General features: G+C 38.4%; 1 non-coding gene across 1 annotated transcript; it reads left to right on the forward strand.

Moving 5' to 3' along the window:
* The first annotated feature begins 1,735 nt into the window (after window positions 1-1,735).
* Window positions 1,736-1,841, forward strand: LOC121211989 (small nucleolar RNA R71). The gene has a single exon (XR_005907202.1). It is a non-coding gene; the product is annotated as a small nucleolar RNA R71 (small nucleolar RNA).
* Window positions 1,842-5,121: the final 3,280 nt, after the last annotated feature.

The raw sequence follows: 5,121 nt of genomic DNA on the forward strand, positions 1-5,121 counted from the left end.
AGCCAATTGAACTTGTTCTACTGCAGCCCATTTGATACAGTGGCCCGCAATTAAAGGTCGGGCCCAGAGTATTTAGAAAAGTTCTTCTTGGGGCCCGATAGGGAATTGCAGGAAAGGGTGGCAAATTTTCGCGGTAGGACCCAAGAAAGATGACGCTCACTTCATTTTCTTTGAAACAGGGACAACGGTCTTCTTTCCTCTTGAAGACAACATTGTATACCTGCAATATAAAGAATAATGAGAGTAGGTAAATGAATTTGAAAAGGAAAAAGCCATGAATTTAAACTAATGATTTCAGCCAAAACTACTAATACTAAGCAAACTCAACCAAAATAATCAATTTGATAGCCTAATTTCGTGACATTGGCATAGTAATAGCATGAGAATGAGCATAGTAATGGCATGGGTATGACAAGAGAATGAGGCTTTCTTAATAACGCGGTTCAACATGTAATGTATACTAAGTAACCTATGAATGCAAATTAAATGATAAATGAGAAAAAATGAAAAAAGTACAAGAAAATTGAAGACTATTTTGATAATAAGCATTAGAAGTAAGTAAAATAGAAGTGAAGGGAGTAAACAAACGCCAAGGGAGAGAGATTGAGCGTCAAAAATAGAGTGGGAAGTGGCGCAGGGGCGTGGTAGGGAGGGCGTGTGGACTGTAGTGGCTAGGGTTAGGGTTTTTGGGTGAAGAAGACAATGAATAGTGTAGCCTATTTATAGATTTTAGGGCACACGGCCAGGGAACACGGGCGTGTTCCTCAATTTTTTTTTGCCCGTGTAACTCACGAATTTTGAATTTGGGCACGTCTGACATTTTGTCCACGCTTGTGTCCCTTGGACGTGTCCGTTAGGGTATGGCACATGAGGTTTATATTCGACATTCACTGATTTATTTTTATTATGACCTACCTCACCTTGATCTCTACTCACCACAGTTTCTTGCTTCGGTTCTGGCTCAGGCTGAACGAATCCTTCTTCATCTTGAACATTAATCGCGTTGAGCTGTTCCCTTGGGTTGGGTTCAGTATTACTTGGCAAGCTACCTTGTGGTCGTTCGGAGATTAGTTTGGAAAGCTTGCCTATCTGATTTTTGAGCCCTTGGATCGATGCTTGTTGATTTTTAAGTGCTGTCTCGGTGTTCTGGAAATAGGTTTCTGACACTGAGATAAATTTAGACAGCATCTCTTCAAGGTTTGGTTTCTTTTCCTATTGATAAGGTGCTTATTGAAAACACGGAGGATGTTGTAGTCTTTGATTTCCTTGACCGCCCTACGACAAATTGGGATGGTTCCTCCAACCTGCATTATAAGTCTTATTATATGGGTTATTTTGGGATCTAGAGTTATTGTTACCCATATATTGGATTTGTTCCTCCTTGATGCTAGGGTTGAAGGACTGATACTCTGTGCATGCTCCTCCTCCATTCGTCTCGCACCTCATTACTGGATATACTTGAGTAGAACCAAGTAAACCATCAATCTTTTTATTTAGAAGTTCTACTTGGTTTGACAGCATAGTAACCGAATCGACGCTATAAACGCCTGCTATTTTAGTTGGCTTAGTTCTCATAACTTGCAACTGATAGTTATTCAGTGACATCTCTTCAATAAATTTGTAAGCCTCTTCAGATGTTTTGTTGTTGATGGTTCCCCCGGTTGCTGCATCAATCATTTGCCTTGTCGAGGGGTTCACACCATTGTAGAATGATTGAACTTGCAACCATAGAGGTAGTCCATGGTGAGGACACCTTCACAATAGGTCCTTGTATCTCTCCCATGCATCGTAAAGAGTTTCTAAGTCCATCTGTACAAACGAAGTGATATCATTATGTAATTTGGCTGTTTTAGCCGGCGGGAAATATTTTAATAGAAATTTTTTTGTCATTTGTTCCCAAGTAGTAATTGACCCTTATGACAACGAGTTTAACCACTGTTTAGCTTTGTTCCTCAATGAAAAAGGGAATAACTGAAGACGAATGGTATCGTCAGAAACGCCATTAATTTTAAATGTATCGCAGAATTCCAGGAAATTTGCCAAGTGAGTGTTTGGATCCTCATCCTGCAAACCATCAAACTGAACAAATTGTTGTACCATTTGAATAATGTTAGGTTTTAGTTCAAAATTATTTGCAGCAATAGCAGGCCTAACTATACTTGACTCAGTTCCTATTAAAGTAGGTTTAGCATAATCATACATAGTACGAGGAGCAGGATTTTGATTTGCTAGTTCAACGGGTATCGCAGGAGGTAGCTGATTGTCTTGGTTTTCAGCCATCTCGTCGGTTGTAGTTGAAGTATCATTCTCTTGCTCATTCTCTGTGTATCTTAAGCTTTGCCTTATTTCTCTTTGGTTTCTGTGAACTGTGTGATCGATTTCTTCATCAAAAAGTAGTAGTCCTGACAGGTTTCTTTTAGTCATAAACTATAAAAACCTGCCAAGATAAAGAAAAAGTAAATTAATAAATAAAAATAAAATAGAATTAACTTGCAAGAAAAATAAACGGCTAAAGTAATAAAAATTGAGTGTTCCTAATATCTTAGTTCCCCGGCAACGGCGCCAAAAACTTGATCGCAATTTTCATGATAACAGGTTTTAAATATTTATAAAGAATCGTTCTTGAAACTAACTATTATCACAATGTAGGAAAGTGTACCTATCAAACAATAGTATAGTTTTAGCAAGACCGAAATATCGAACCCAAAGGAACTAAAAGTACTAGTAATGACTGTCTTTTTATTATCTAGCCTAAGAATAATGGGGTTTTGTTTTAACTAACTAATTATCTAAACTAAGAATTCAAAGAAAATAGAATTAAGGAATTACTTGTGGAAAAACGATTGAATTAAGACAATACCTAAGGAAGAATCCACCTAGACTTCACTTGTTATTCTGACTCCGACTCAGATGATTTATTCATTTAACTTGTTCCATAGAGATCCCTAAGTTATGTTATTATCCCTATTTAAGACTAATAACGTCTAATCCCTAAATTGAATAATTGAGACTTTTCTCTAATTAACACCCTAGGGTTACAATAACTCGATCTATGGATCCCCTTATTAGGTTTCACCCTAATTCGGCAAAATCTTGTCACCCTATCTCTAGGCGCGCAATCAACTCCGCTTAACTATGAAAAGTGTACTCTTAGACAGGGTCTATTCCTCCTCTAAATAAGAGCTTTTCTTGAATCAGTATCATGGAATATCAAAACAAGAATTAAGAACACATAATTAAGAACAAGTTAAATATTTATCATACAATTCAGAAAATAATAACAAGATTCGTCTTAGGTTTCATTCCCCTTAGGTATTTAGGGGATTTAGTTCATAACTAAAAAGGAAGACATCTCAGAAGAATAATGAATAAAAATACATAAAGAAAACCCAAAACTCCTGACGGTAAATTGAGGGGAGATCTTCAGTCTTGATGGTGAATCCGGCTTCTGAGATGGATCAATCGGCTTCCCTTGAGCAATTCCCTGCCTCCTTTTCTCTCTATCTCTTTTCCTCTTCCTTTAGGGTGTATTTATAGGCTTTAGAAAGCCTAAAAGCCCTCAAAATTAGCCTTTTCTAAACTGGACTCAACTTGGGCTCGGCAGGGACACGCCCGTGTGCGACTACTTTAGGCTGTGCTCGAACTTGTTAGAACGGCACGGGCGTGTCTTCTACCCGTGTAAGTTATGCTTCGATTTTGCCAAATTGACATGGCCGTGTGGTTTTCCCGTGTGAGGAAGTCTAGGCCGTGTTGATTTTGTACATTGGTCCATTTTCTCTATTTTTGGCCCATTTCTTGTTCCTTTTGCTCTCCTATGCTCACCTCAGTATAAAACATGAAATTAAGGCATTAGGAGCATCGATTTCACCAATTCTAAGGAAAAATCATCCATAAAATGTGTTAAGCATGGGGTAAAAATATGTATAAATTACGGTTTATCACACCCAATTCCCTTCGCGATTATTAGACCATGTAAACCACCCTTTATCAGGCTTAACATCAACCAAAGTAAGATTATCGATAACATCCCGAAAGTTATACAAAGAGAATCTAGGCCGATGCCTCCCACCAAGTTTCTTCGAATCATCCATAATCTCATTTGAAATCCCCCTACCACCCAATCCCCACTTGTAAGATTCCCGACCCTTTAAAGAGTGCTCCAGGACACATTCCTTAGATTAGGATCAGGGTGACCATAGAAGCCCATAAAGTGAATCTAATCATTCCCCTCCATTTTTACCACAGAATCCACATAATGTTTAGAGTAATTTTGAATAATCACACTAACCCTATCCTTCCATAATAAAGAAAGACCCCCTTTACAACTATTAGGATCCACAATAAAGCAACCGTCCATTTTTCACTGAACCTGAATATGCTCAAACTCATTAGCACGAAGCTTGGTTTTACATAGAAAAACAATATCAGGATCATTGACAATAAGAATTTGCCACAACTCACGAACTGTCACAGGTTTCCCACCCCCACGACAGTTCTAACATAAGATTTTCATGGCTCTGGGCGGGGTTGATTGCTAGTCACTGCCTTGCAAGGAGAACTTCCCTTCGATAGTTTTCTACAGACTAACCTTATCGGGTTTTTATCAATAGCCTCCCCATTCCCAATCTTAATCTTTTTACACTTATTCCGAGTTCACCTAAGACCCTCCCTCAAATTCCAACCAACGTGCTAACCTTACGGTGAGCAAGAATTTGAAATCTCGTCTCCTATTCTAGTCTTATCCTTCCCCCGTTGCTCCATCACAAAATCACCCTCTCTAGTTGTGCTTCAAGACCTTTTCCTCTCTCTTTCATGACCACCCTCAACCATAATAGTTTCTGTAACACCATGTACCCGAGACCGTTGCCGGAGTCGAACACGAGGTGCTAACAGACTTAATTCATTTATTTTCACAGTCCATTTTAAAAATTTCTAGACAAGCTGGCTAACTGCGTCACTGTCACCTTAAAAATCATATCTTGAGTTCCAAAACTCAAAAACCAGTTTTGTAAATTTTACCTAAAACTAGACTCATATATCCATCTACAATTTGTGTCCTAGAATTTTTGGTCAAGCAAATTAGTACAGTTTATTAGTTAAAGTCTCCCCTGTTTCAGGGTT

This window comes from Gossypium hirsutum, chromosome A12 (assembly GCF_007990345.1).
Source record: "Gossypium hirsutum isolate 1008001.06 chromosome A12, Gossypium_hirsutum_v2.1, whole genome shotgun sequence".
Classification (NCBI taxonomy): domain Eukaryota; kingdom Viridiplantae; phylum Streptophyta; class Magnoliopsida; order Malvales; family Malvaceae; genus Gossypium; species Gossypium hirsutum.